General features: G+C 26.0%; 1 long non-coding RNA gene across 2 annotated transcripts; it reads right to left on the bottom strand.

Annotated features, from left to right (window-relative positions):
* Positions 1–251: 251 nt before the first annotated feature.
* LOC145270490 (uncharacterized) lies at positions 252–13,650 on the bottom strand. Of its 2 annotated transcripts, XR_013865393.1 has the most exons (7): positions 10,648–13,643; positions 8,628–10,408; positions 8,424–8,508; positions 5,258–7,714; positions 2,910–5,136; positions 2,066–2,789; positions 253–1,468 (listed from the first exon to the last, which is right to left on the bottom strand). It is a non-coding gene; the product is annotated as an uncharacterized LOC145270490 (long non-coding RNA). The 2 variants fall into 2 exon arrangements; XR_013865394.1 differs by having other exon boundaries at positions 252–985; positions 2,466–2,789; positions 5,258–10,408; positions 10,648–13,650.
* Positions 13,651–14,958: the final 1,308 nt, after the last annotated feature.

Here is a 14,958-nt window from a genome sequence, read left to right as displayed (position 1 = left end):
AAATATTTTTTTTATAATGACATCACCTTCAAATTAAGTTGTCTCTCTTTTATTGTCATATTTTCTTTACTTTTTTTTAATTATCGCTATAAGTGCCAATTTAAATAAGCACCTTTTTTTTATTCTTTTTTTTATAATGACATCACCTGCAAATTAAGTTGTCTCTCTTTTATTGTCATATTTTCTTTACTTTTTTTTAATTATCGCTATAAGTGCCAATTTAAATAAGCACCTTTTTTATTCTTTTTTTTTATAATGACATCACCTTCAAATTAATTTGTCTCTCTTTTATTGTCATATTTTCTTTACTTTTGTTTAATTATCGCTATAAGTGCCAATTTAAATAAGCACCTTTTTTTAAATATTTTTTTTATAATGACATCACCTTCAAATTAAGTTGTCTCTCTTTTATTGTCATATTTTCTTTACTTTTTTTTAATTATCGCTATAAGTGCCAATTTAAATAAGCACCTTTTTTTTATTCTTTTTTTTATAATGACATCACCTTCAAATTAAGTTGTCTCTCTTTTATTGTCATATTTTCTTTACTTTTTTTTTAATTATCGCTATAAGTGCCAATTTAAATAAGCACCTTTTTTTTATTCTTTTTTTTATAATGACATCACCTTCAAATTAAGTTGTCTCCCTTTTATTGTCATATTTTCTTTACTTTTTTTTAATTATCGCTATAAGTGCCAATTTAAATAAGCACCCTTTTTTAATCTTTTTTTTATAATGACATCACCTTCAAATTAAGTTGTCTCTCTTTTATTGTCATATTTTCTTTACTTTTTTTTAATTATCGCTATAAGTGCCAATTTAAATAAGCACCTTTTTTTTATTCTTTTTTTTGTAATGACATCACCTTCAAATTAAGTTGTCTCTCTTTTATTGTCATATTTTCTTTACTTTTTTTTAATTATCACTATAAGTGCCAATTTAAATAAGCACCTTTTTTTTATTCTTTTTTTTGTAATGACATCACCTTCAAATTAAGTTGTCTCTCTTTTATTGTCATATTTTCTTTACTTTTTTTTAATTATCGCTATAAGTGCCAATTTAAATAAGCACCTTTTTTTTTTTCTTTTTTTTTTTTAAATGACATCACCTTCAAATTAAGTTGTCTCTCTTTTATTGTCATATTTTCTTTACTTTTTTTTAATTATCGCTATAAGTGCCAATTTAAATAAGCACCTTTTTTTTTTTCTTTTTTTTTTTTAAATGACATCACCTTCAAATTAAGTTGTCTCTCTTTTATTGTCATATTTTCTTTACTTTTTTTTAATTATCGTTATAAGTGCCAATTTAAACAGGCACCTTTTTTTATTCTGTTTTTTGTAATGACATCACCTTCAAATTAAGTTGTCTCTCTTTTATTGTAATATTTTCTTTACTTTTTTTTAATTATCACTATAAGTGCCAATTTAAATAAGCACCTTTTTTATTCTTTTTTTTATAATGACATCACCTTCAAATTAAGTTGTCTCTCTTTTATTGTCATATTTTCTTTACTTTATTTTAATTATCACTATAAGTGCCAATTTAAATAAGCACCTTTTTTTTATTCTTTTTTTTATAATGACATCACCTTCAAATTAAGTTGTCTCTCTTTTATTGTCATATTTTCTTTACTTTTTTTTAATTATCGCTATAAGTGCCAATTTAAATAAGAACCTTTTTTTTATTCTTTTTTTTATAATGACATCACCTTCAAATTAAGTTGTCTCTCTTTTATTGTCATATTTTCTTTACTTTTTTTTAATTATGGCTATAAGTGCCAATTTAAATAAGCACCTTTTTGTGTATTTTTTTTTATAATGACATCACCTTCAATTTAAGTTGTCTCTCTTTTATTGTCATATTTTCTTTACTTTTTTTTAATTATCGCTATAAGTGCCAATTTAAATAAGCACCTTTTTTTAATCTTTATTTTATAATGACATCACCTTCAAATTAAGTTGTCTCTCTTTTATTGTCATATTTTCTTTACTTTTTTTTAATTATGGCTATAAGTGCCAATTTAAATAAGCACCTTTTTGTGTATTTTTTTTTATAATGACATCACCTTCAAATTAAGTTGTCTCTCTTTCATTGTCATATTTTCTTTACTTTACTTCAAATTCAGTTGTCTCTCTTTTATTGTCATATTTTCTTTACTTTTTTTTAATTATCGCTATAAGTGCCAATTTAAATAAGCACCTTTTTTTTTTTTTTTATAATGACATCACCTTCAAATTAAGTTGTCTCTCTTTTATTGTCATTTTTTCTTTACTTTTTTTTAATTATCGCTATGAGTGCCAATTTAAATAAGCACCTTTTTGTGTATTTTTTTTATAATGACATCACCTTCAAATTAAGTTGTCTCTCTTTTATTGTCATATTTTCTTTACTCTTTTTTAATTATCACTATAAGTGCCAATTTAAATAAGCACCTTTTTTTAATTCTTTTTTTATAATGACATCACCTTCAAATTAAGTTGTCTCTCTTTTATTGTCATATTTTCTTTACTTTTTTTTATTATCGCTATAAGTTCCAATTTAAATAAGCACCCTTTTTTAATCTTTTTTTTATAATGACATCACCTTCAAATTAAGTTGTCTCTCTTTTATTGTCATAATCACTTTACTTTTTTTTAATTATCGCTATAAGTGCCAATGTAAATAAGCACCTTTTTTTTATTCTTTTTTTTATAATGACATCACCTTCAAATTAAGTTGTCTCTCTTTTATTGTCATATTTTCTTTACTTTTTTTTAATTATCGCTATAAGTGCCAATTTAAATAAGCACCTTTTTTTTATTCTTTTTTTTGTAATGACATCACATTCAAATTAAGTTGTCTCTCTTTTATTGTCATATTTTCTTTACTTTTTTTTAATTATCACTATAAGTGCCAATTTAAATAAGCACCTTTTTTTTATTCTTTTTTTTGTAATGACATCACCTTCAAATTAAGTTGTCTCTCTTTTATTGTCATATTTTCTTTACTTTTTTTTAATTATCGCTATAAGTGCCAATTTAAATAAGCACCTTTTTTTTATTCTTTTTTTTTTTTTAAATGACATCACCTTCAAATTAAGTTGTCTCTCTTTTATTGTCATATTTTCTTTACTTTTTTTTAATTATCGTTATAAGTGCCAATTTAAACAGGCACCTTTTTTTTATTCTGTTTTTTGTAATGACATCACCTTCAAATTAAGTTGTCTCTCTTTTATTGTAATATTTTCTTTACTTTTTTTTAATTATCGCTATAAGTGCCAATTTAAATAAGCACCTTTTTTATTCTTTTTTTTATAATGACATCACCTTCAAATTAAGTTGTCTCTCTTTTATTGTCATATTTTCTTTACTTTTTTTTAATTATCACTATCAGTGCCAATTTAAATAAGCACCTTTTTTTTATTCTTTTTTTTATAATGACATCACCTTCAAATTAAGTTGTCTCTCTTTTATTGTCATATTTTCTTTACTTGTTTTTAATTATCGCTATAAGTGCCAATGTAAATAAGCACCTTTTTTTTATTCTTTTTTTTATAATGACATCACCTTCAAATTAAGTTGTCTCTCTTTTATTGTCATATTTTCTTTATTTTTTTTTAATTATCGCTATAAGTGCCAATTTAAATAAGCACCTTTTTTTTTTTTTTTTTTGAATGACATCACCTTCAAATTAAGTTGTCTCTCTTTTATTGTCATTTTTTCTTTACTTTTTTTTAATTATCGCTATGAGTGCCAATTTAAATAAGCACCTTTTTGTGTATTTTTTTTATAATGACATCACCTTCAAATTAAGTTGTCTCTCTTTTATTGTCATATTTTCTTTACTTTATTTTAATTATCACTATAAGTGCCAATTTAAATAAGCACCTTTTTTTTATTCTTTTTTTTATAATGACATCACCTTCAAATTAAGTTGTCTCTCTTTTATTGTCATAATCACTTTACTTTTTTTTAATTATCGCTATAAGTGCCAATGTAAATAAGCACCTTTTTTTTATTCTTTTTTTTATAATGACATCACCTTCAAATTAAGTTGTCTCTCTTTTATTGTCATATTTTCTTTACTTTTTTTTAATTATCGCTATAAGTGCCAATTTAAATAAGCACCTTTTTTTTTTTTTTTTAAATGACATCACCTTCAAATTAAGTTGTCTCTCTTTTATTGTCATTTTTTCTTTACTTTTTTTTAATTATCGCTATGAGTGCCAATTTAAATAAGCACCTTTTTGTGTTTTTTTTTTATAATGACATCACCTTCAAATTAAGTTGTCTCTCTTTTATTGTCATATTTTCTTTACTCTTTTTTAATTATCACTATAAGTGCCAATTGAAATAAGCACCTTTTTTTATTCTTTTTTTATAATGACATCACCTTCAAATTAAGTTGTCTCCCTTTTATTGTCATATTTTCTTTACTTTTTTTTAATTATCGCTATAAGTGCCAATTTAAATAAGCACCCTTTTTTAATCTTTTTTTTATAATGACATCACCTTCAAATTAAGTTGTCTCTCTTTTATTGTCATATTTTCTTTACTTTTTTTTAATTATCGCTATAAGTGCCAATTTAAATAAGCACCTTTTTTTTATTCTTTTTTTTGTAATGACATCACCTTCAAATTAAGTTGTCTCTCTTTTATTGTCATATTTTCTTTACTTTTTTTTAATTATCACTATAAGTGCCAATTTAAATAAGCACCTTTTTTTTATTCTTTTTTTTGTAATGACATCACCTTCAAATTAAGTTGTCTCTCTTTTATTGTCATATTTTCTTTACTTTTTTTTAATTATCGCTATAAGTGCCAATTTAAATAAGCACCTTTTTTTTATTCTTTTTTTTTTTTAAATGACATCACCTTCAAATTAAGTTGTCTCTCTTTTATTGTCATATTTTCTTTACTTTTTTTTAATTATCGCTATAAGTGCCAATTTAAATAAGCACCTTTTTTTTATTCTTTTTTTTGTAATGATATCACCTTCAAATTAAGTTGTCTCTCTTTTATTGTCATATTTTCTTTACTTTTTTTTAATTATCGCTATAAGTGCCAATTTAAATAAGCACCTTTTTTTTATTCTTTTTTTTGTAATGACATCACCTTCAAATTAAGTTGTCTCTCTTTTATTGTCATATTTTCTTTACTTTTTTTTAATTATCGCTATAAGTGCCAATTTAAATAAGCACCTTTTTTTAAATATTTTTTTTATAATGACATCACCTTCAAATTAAGTTGTCTCTCTTTTATTGTCATATTTTCTTTACTTTTTTTTTATTATCGCTATAAGTGCCAATTTAAATAAGCACCTTTTTTTATTCTTTTTTTATAATGACATCACCTTCAAATTAAGTTGTCTCTCTTTTATTGTCATATTTTCTTTACTTTTTTTTAATTATCGCTATAAGTGCCAATTTAAATAAGCACCTTTTTTTAAATATTTTTTTTATAATGACATCACCTTCAAATTAAGTTGTCTCTCTTTTATTGTCATATTTTTTTACTTTTTTTAATTATCGCTATAAGTGCCAATTTAAAAAGCACCTTTTTTTAAATATTTTTTTTATAATGACATCACCTTCAAATTAAGTTGTCTCTCTTTTATTGTCATATTTTCTTTACTTTTTTTTAATTATCGCTATAAGAGCCAATTTAAATAAGCACCTTTTTTTTATTCTTTTTTTTATAATGACATCACCTTCAAATTAAGTTGTCTCTCTTTTATTGTCATATTTTCTTTACTTTTTTTTTATTATCGCTATAAGTACCAATTTAAATAAGCACCTTTTTTTTATTCTTTTTTTTATAATGACATCACCTTCAAATTAAGTTGTCTCTCTTTTATTGTCATATTTTCTTTACTTTTTTTTAATTATCGCTATAAGTGCCAATTTAAATAAGCACCTTTTTTTTATTCTTTTTTTTATAATGACATCACCTTCAAATAAAGTTGTCTCTCTTTTATTGTCATATTTTCTTTACTTTTTTTTAATTATCGCTATAAGTGCCAATTTAAATAAGCACCTTTTCTTATTCTTTTTTTTATTATGACATCACCTTCAAATTAGGTTGTCTCTCTTTTATTGTCATATTTTCTTTACTTTTTTTTAATTATCACTATAAGTGCCAATTTAAATAAGCACCTTTTTTTTTTTTTTAAATGACATCACCTCCAAATTAAGTTGTCTCTCTTTTATTGTCATATTTTCTTTACTTTTTTTTAATTATCACTATAAGTGCCAATTTAAACACGCACCTTTTTTTTATTCTTTTTTTTATAATGACATCACCTTCAAATTAAGTTGTCTCTCTTTTATTGTCATATTTTCTTTACTTTTTTTTAATTATCGTTATAAGTGCCAATTTAAATAAGCACCTTTTTTTTCTTCTTTTTTTTGTAATGACATCACCTTCAAATTAAGTTGTCTCTCTTTTATTGTAATATTTTCTTTACTTTTTTTTAATTATCGCTATAAGTGCCAATTTAAATAAGCACCTTTTTTTATTCTTTTTTTTATAATGACATCACCTTCAAATTAAGTTGTCTCTCTTTTATTGTCATATTTTCTTTACTTTTTTTTTATTATCGCTATAAGTGCCAATTTAAATAAGCACCTTTTTTTATTCTTTTTTTATAATGACATCACCTTCAAATTAAGTTGTCTCTCTTTTATTGTCATATTTTCTTTACTTTTTTTTAATTATCGCTATAAGTGCCAATTTAAATAAGCACCTTTTTTTAAATATTTTTTTTATAATGACATCACCTTCAAATTAAGTTGTCTCTCATTTATTGTCATATTTTTTTACTTTTTTTAATTATCGCTATAAGTGCCAATTTAAAAAGCACCTTTTTTTAAATATTTTTTTTATAATGACATCACCTTCAAATTAAGTTGTCTCTCTTTTATTGTCATATTTTCTTTACTTTTTTTTAATTATCGCTATAAGAGCCAATTTAAATAAGCACCTTTTTTTTATTCTTTTTTTTATAATGACATCACCTTCAAATTAAGTTGTCTCTCTTTTATTGTCATATTTTCTTTACTTTTTTTTAATTATCGCTATAAGTGCCAATTTAAATAAGCACCTTTTTTTTATTCTTTTTTTTATAATGACATCACCTTCAAATTAAGTTGTCTCTCTTTTATTGTCATATTTTCTTTACTTTTTTTTAATTATCGCTATAAGTGCCAATTTAAATAAGCACCTTTTTTTATTCTTTTTTTTATAATGACATCACCTTCAAATTAAGTTGTCTCTCTTTTATTGTCATATTTTCTTTACTTTTTTTTAATTATCGCTATAAGTGCCAATTTAAATAAGCACCTTTTTTTTATTCTTTTTTTTATAATGACATCACCTTCAAATTAAGTTGTCTCTCTTTTATTGTCATATTTTCTTTACTTTTTTTTAAATTATCGCTATAAGTGCCAATTTAAATAAGCACCTTTTTTTAAATATTTTTTTTATAATGACATCACCTTCAAATTAAGTTGTCTCTCTTTTATTGTCATATTTTCTTTACTTTTTTTTAATTATCGCTATAAGTGCCAATTTAAATAAGCACCTTTTTTTTATTCTTTTTTTTGTAATGACATCACCTTCAAATTAAGTTGTCTCTCTTTTATTGTCATATTTTCTTTACTTTTTTTTAATTATCGCTATAAGTGCCAATTTAAATAAGCACCTTTTTTTTATTCTTTTTTTTATAATGACATCACCTTCAAATTAAGTTGTCTCTCTTTTATTGTCATATTTTCTTTACTTTTTTTTAATTATCACTATAAGTGCCAATTTAAATAAGCACCTTTTTTATTCTTTTTTTTTATAATGACATCACCTTCAAATTAAGTTGTCTCTCTTTTATTGTCATATTTTCTTTACTTTTATTTAATAATCGCTATAAGTGCCAATTTAAATAAGCACCTTTTTTTATTCTTTTTTTTATAATGACATCACCTTCAAATTAAGTTGTCTCTCTTTTATTGTCATATTTTCTTTACTTTTTTTTTAATTATCGCTATAAGTGCCAATTTGAATAAGCACCTTTTTTTATTCTTTTTTTTATAATGACATCACCTTCAAATTAAGTTGTCTCTCTTTTATTGCCATATTTTCTTTACTTTTTTTTAATTATCGCTATAAGTGCCAATTTAAATAAGCACCTTTTTTATTCTTTTTTTTATAATGACATCACCTTCAAATTAAGTTGTCTCTCTTTTATTGTCATATTTTTTTACTTTTTTTAATTATCGCTATAAGTGCCAATTTAAAAAGCACCTTTTTTAATCTTTTTTTATATTTACATCACCTTCAAATTAAGTTGTCTCTCTTTTATTGTCATATTTTCTTTACTTGTTTTAATTATCGCTATAAGTGCCAATTTAAATAAGCACCTTTTTTTAATTCTTTTTTTTATAATGACATCACCTTCAAATTAAGTTGTCTCTCTTTTATTGTCATATTTTCTTTACTTTTTTTTATTATCGCTATAAGTGCCAATTAAAATAAGCACCTTTTTTTACATATTTTTTTTATAATGACATCACCTTCAAATTAAGTTGTCTCTCTTTTATTGTCATATTTTCTTTACTTTTTTTTAATTATCACTATAAGTGCCAATTAAATAAGCACCTTTTTTAATTCTTTTTTTATAATGACATCACCTTCAAATTAAGTTGTCTCTCTTTTATTGTCATATTTTCTTTACTTTTTTTTAATTATCACTATAAGTGCCAATTAAATAAGCACCTTTTTTAATTCTTTTTTTATAATGACATCACCTTCAAATTAAGTTGTCTCTCTTTTATTGTCATATTTTCTTTACTTTTTTTTAATTATCACTATAAGTGCCAATTAAATAAGCACCTTTTTTAATTCTTTTTTTATAATGACATCACCTTCAAATTAAGTTGTCTCTCTTTTATTGTCATATTTTCTTTACTTTTTTTTAATTATCGCTATAAGTGCCAATTTAAATAAGCACCTTTTTTAGTCTTTTTTTATAATGACATCACCTTCAAATTAAGTTGTCTCTCTTTTATTGTCATATTTTCTTTACTTATTTTTCATTATCGCTATAAGTGCCAATTTAAATAAGCACCTTTTTTTTATTCTTTTTTTTTTATAATGACATCACCTTCAATTTAAGTTGTCTCTCTTTTATTGTCATATTTTCTTTACTTTTTTTTAATTATCGCTATAAGTGCCAATTTAAATAAGCACCTTTTTTTTATTCTTTTTTTTTTATAATGACATCACCTTCAATTTAAGTTGTCTCTCTTTTATTGTCATATTTTCTTTACTTTTTTTTAATTACCGTTATAAGTGCCAATTTAAATAAGCACCTTTTTTTTAATCTTTTTTTTATAATGACATCACCTTCAAATTAAGTTGTCTCTCTTTTATTGTCATATTTTCTTTACTTTTTTAATTATCGCTATAAGTGCCAATTTAAATAAGCACCTTTTTTTAATCTTTTTTTTTTAAAATGACATCACCTTCAATTTAAGTTGTCTCTCTTTTATTGTCATATTTTCTTTACTTTTTTTAATTAGTGCTATAAGTGCCAATTTAAATAAGCACCTTTTTGTGTTTTTTTTTTATAATTACATCACCTTCAAATTAAGTTGTCTCTCTTTTATTGTCATAGTTTCTTTACCTTTTTTTTAATTATCGCTATAAGTGCCAATTTAAATAAGCACCTTTTTTTTATTCTTTTTTTTATAATGACATCACCTTCAAATTAAGTTGTCTCTCTTTTATTGTCATATTTTCTTTACTTTTTTTTAATTATCGCTATAAGTGCCAATTTAAATAAGCACCTTTTTGTGTATTTTTTTTTATAATGACATCACCTTCAATTTAAGTTGTCTCTCTTTTATTGTCATATTTTCTTTACTTTTTTAATTATCGCTATAAGTGCCAATTTAAATAAGCACCTTTTTTTTATTCTTTTTTTTATAATGACATCACGTTCAAATTAAGTTGTCTCTCTTTTATTGTCATATTTTCTTTACTTTTTTTAATTATCGCTATAAGTGCCAATTTAAATAAGCACCTTTTTTATTCTTTTTTTATAATGACATCACCTTCAAATTAAGTTGTCTCTCTTTTATTGTCATATTTTCTTTACTTATTTTTCATTATCGCTATAAGTGCCAATTTAAATAAGCACCTTTTTTTTATTCTTTTTTTTTATAATGACATCACCTTCAATTTAAGTTGTCTCTCTTTTATTGTCATATTTTCTTTACTTTTTTAATTATCGCTATAAGTGCCAATTTAAATAAGCACCTTTTTTTTATTCTTTTTTTTATAATGACATCACGTTCAAATTAAGTTGTCTCTCTTTTATTGTCATATTTTCTTTACTTTTTTTAATTATCGCTATAAGTGCCAATTTAAATAAGCACCTTTTTTTAATCTTTTTTTTTTTAAAATGACATCACCTTCAATTTAAGTTGTCTCTCTTTTATTGTCATATTTTCTTTACTTTTTTTAATTAGTGCTATAAGTGCCAATTTAAATAAGCACCTTTTTGTGTTTTTTTTTTATAATTACATCACCTTCAAATTAAGTTGTCTCTCTTTTATTGTCATAGTTTCTTTACTTTTTTTTAATTATCGCTATAAGTGCCAATTTAAATAAGCACCTTTTTTTTATTCTTTTTTTTATAATGACATCACCTTCAAATTAAGTTGTCTCTCTTTTATTGTCATATTTTCTTTACTTTTTTTTAATTATCGCTATAAGTGCCAATTTAAATAAGCACCTTTTTGTGTATTTTTTTTTATAATGACATCACCTTCAATTTAAGTTGTCTCTCTTTTATTGTCATATTTTCTTTACTTTTTTAATTATCGCTATAAGTGCCAATTTTAATAAGCACCTTTTTTTTATTCTTTTTTTTATAATGACATCACGTTCAAATTAAGTTGTCTCTCTTTTATTGTCATATTTTCTTTACTTTTTTTTAATTATCGCTATAAGTGCCAATTTAAATAAGCACCTTTTTTATTCTTTTTTTATAATGACATCACCTTCAAATTAAGTTGTCTCTCTTTTATTGTCATATTTTCTTTACTTTTTTTTGATTATCGCTATAGGATTGGTTACCGTGAGGGTAAGGGTTAGCTGTTTCTTTTTACATGCTTACTATTCCTTATATTCATGAAAAACCTCCTGGATAAAATGGATTCTAGGATAGGTAAGGGTTAGGGTTTGGCTTAGGGTTAGGGTTAGTTTTTTTTTACATGCTTGATATTCCTTATATTCATAAACACCCTCCTTTATAAAATTGTCTCTAGGATGGGTTAGGTTTAGGGTTTTGCTTAGTGTGAAGGTTGGGGTTAGGGTTAGGGTTAGGGTAAGCTTTTTATTTTTTACATGCTTATAATTCTTTGTATTCATGAACAACCGCCTCGATAAAATTGTCTCTAGGATGGTGTAGGTGTAGGCTTAGGGTTAGGGTTAGGGTAAGGGTTAGGGTCAGGGTTAGGGTTGGCTTCTTTTTTTTTACATGCTTATCGTCCTTATATTCATGGACAACCACCTTGATAAAATTGTCTCTAGGATGGGTTAGGGTTAGTGTTTTGCTTAGAGTTGAGGTTAGGGTTAGGGTTGGCTTTTTTTTAAAATGCTTACTATTCCTTATATTCATGAACAGCCTCCATGATATAATGGTCTCTAGGTTGGGGTAGGGTTAGGGTTAGAGTTAGGGTTAGCTTTTTTTTTTAAATGCGTATTATTCTTTATATTCATGAACAATCTTCTTGATAAAATTGATTCTAGGATGGGTTAGGGTAAGGGCTTTGCTTAGGGTTAGTGTAAGGGTTAGGGTTGAGGTTAGGGTTAGTTTTTTTTTACATGCTTAATATTCCTTATATTCATAAACAACCACCTTGATAAAATTGTCTCTAGGATGGGTTAGGGTTTTGCTTAGAGTAAAGGTTGGGGTTAGGGTTAGGGTTAGGGTTAGCTTTTTTTTACATGCTTACTATTCCTTATATTCATGAACAGCCTCCATGATATAATGGTCTCTAGGTTGGGGTAGGGTTAGGGTTAGGGTTAGGGTTAGCTTTTTATTTTTTACATGCTTAATATTCCTTATATTCATGAACAACCTTCTTGATAAACTTGTCTCTAGGATGGGGTAGGGAAAGGGTTAGGGTTAGGGTTAGCTTCTCTTTTTTTTACATAGTTGATATAAATTATATTCATGAACAACCTCCTTGATAAAATTGTCTCTAGGATTTTTTTATTTTTTATTACATTTTCACCTCAAACAAAGCACATTGTCACTTTGGTGTAGGGGGCTACTATCAGGGGCAACAACTACTGGGGTACTATGTAGGTATTTGGGCAGCAAGATGTTGGTTCACGTTGCACTTTAACTTTTGCATCTCAGTACAGTTGGGGAAGCAGTGACCTGGAATGGAATTCCAATTCTAGCAGTTCTGGGGAAGAAACTACTGGAGTAGAAAGATTTTTTACATCTAGGGATCTCTACAGTGTGGGGGTGGGATTTTGCAGCCTGTCGGGTCTGTCGAGTGTTTCACATCGTGGGGGCACAAGTGCTTGCAGTTCATCAGAGCATTCACCATTAAAATACTTGTAGAACAGGCAGAGGGATGCAACGTTTCGACGATGGGACAGAGGCTGAAGCTTAGATGCCAGTTTAGGGCCTATCAGATGTGCGACTTTCTTTTGAACCCTGTCAAGGAGCGAGAGACTAGTAGCCGATGCACCAGCCCAAATATGACAGCAATACTCCATACATGGGCGAATGGTTGCCTTATAGAGGTACAGGATACTTTCGGGTGTTAGTAGCTTTCTAGCACGGTAGAGAGAGCCCACCTTCCTTGCAGCGGCCCTGGCAATGCCCTCGATGTAATTGTTCCAACTTATGTTTCCTGTGAACGTTAGGCCAAGGAGCTTGAAAGACGCACTCTCAGAAAAAGAGTCGTTGGCCATTGCTATAGGTGGTAGAGAATGTTTCTTGTAATTATTGAATGAAACTAGTTTAGTTTTGGCGGCATTGAACGTGACCATCCATTTTTGTCCCCATTACACTACAAATTTGTGGTCATCCTCTAGTGTTTCTGCCATTACTTTAGATATATGTTCATTTCTTTTCCTGTCGTGCCTGCTATAGAGTGTGGTGTCATCAGCATATATACCCATCTAAGAGGCAATTTTGTCGGGGAGGTCATTTATGAATATCAGGAACAGTAGAGGTCCAAGGATAGATCCCTGGGGCACACCCGCATTTATATCATATTGTTTAGATGTACGACCGTCGAGGACAACCTGGATTTTTCTCTTATCTAAGAAGGATTTAATTATGTTAAGTATTCTACCAGTGATACCGTATGATCTAATCTTCCTGAGGAGACCCTCATGCCATACCCTGTCAAAAGCCTTAGATATATCTAGAGCTACCGCTCTGCCCTCTCCCGCTTTGTCCAGTGAATGGTATATGCGTCAGAGATTACAGTGAGGATGTCTTCAAGGGAGATAATACAAATCAGAGTTATGTACCTTTAGAAAACGAACATACATACACAAACTCTCTCTCTTTCTTTCTGTTGCGTCGTTGAAATATATATATATATATATATATATATATATATATATATATACATATTTTATTTATTTTATGTGAGTAAATGAAGTAGTTATATATATATAACTTCTTCATTTACTCACCTCAAATTAATATACGAAAGTATAAATTTATGCGTAAACTTAAAGTATTTACTTCAAAAGTGCTCAATATGTAGGTAGAGCTAGTTAGTAAGTTATAAAATATAATCGCCATATTTATTTTATATCTTACTATATATTCTCCAAGGGAGATAATTGAAAAGTCAGAGTATTCTATCTTAAGGAAATCTTATATATATATATATATATATATATATATATATATATATATATATATATATATATGAATTAATGATTAATAAAACATGTTAAAAACATCTTGAAAAAGAGTTAAAAACATGGCGCCCGACTCGCTCTTTACCACGGTAAGTTTGGGAAAAGGTGTTATGAATAAAAAAACTGGATAAAATACTGTTAAAAAACTCGCTCAATATATGTTACCATGACGTAGGCTGACATGTATTCGGCGGGTTTTTAATAGTATTTTGTCTAGTTTTTTTTATTTATAACACCTTTTTTCAAACTTACCATGTTAAAGAGAGAGTCAGGCGCCATTTTTAATTTTCCAAATTTCCACTGTATTTTCCGAGCTGAATAAACATGTTAGATTGAATAAAAACACAAAAAACATATCCAGTTGCGTAGAAAAGTAACTTATTTTGCCTTTGATTATATTTATTTGTTATATATTTGTTTTTGACAACTTTTTCGAATCAATGTGTACAGTAATACAAACCCCGAATTTTTTTTTTGTTTGTTTGCTCCAAAATATTTAAAATCTACACACACACATGATAAATAATAAACGAACACACACACACACACACACACACACACACACACACACACACACACACACACACACATATATATATATATATATATATATATATATATATATATATATATACACACACACAAACTAAATAAAACACACATTAAAAATAAACTATAAAAACACACATCAAATAAAAAATATCAGAGACAAACAAATAACAATTCACCTAAAAATTTAATAAACAAAAAAAATTCAACTAAAAACGAAGGAAATAACCGGAAGTAAAGTGGAAACACTAATCGTTAAGATAATCACAAATAAAAAACATTTTGTAAAAAAAAGTTACGAATTTTCAAATATTTTTTATTAAAAATTTAACGTAAAATGAGCACCCACTTTATGGCCACCTTGTTTTTTGTTGGGGGTGGGGGGAGTAAACAATAAAAAAACAATATGGGGGGAGGGGCTTTACCAATTCTATACTTTCACTTAACACTTTAATAAACAAAAAATACCGGA

This window comes from Euprymna scolopes, chromosome 46 (genome assembly GCF_053919585.1).
Source record: "Euprymna scolopes isolate OS-2025 chromosome 46, ASM5391958v1, whole genome shotgun sequence".
Lineage (NCBI taxonomy): Eukaryota > Metazoa > Mollusca > Cephalopoda > Sepiida > Sepiolidae > Euprymna > Euprymna scolopes.
Note: the sequence above shows the minus strand (reverse complement) of the source record. Positions and strands in the feature narration are given on the sequence as shown.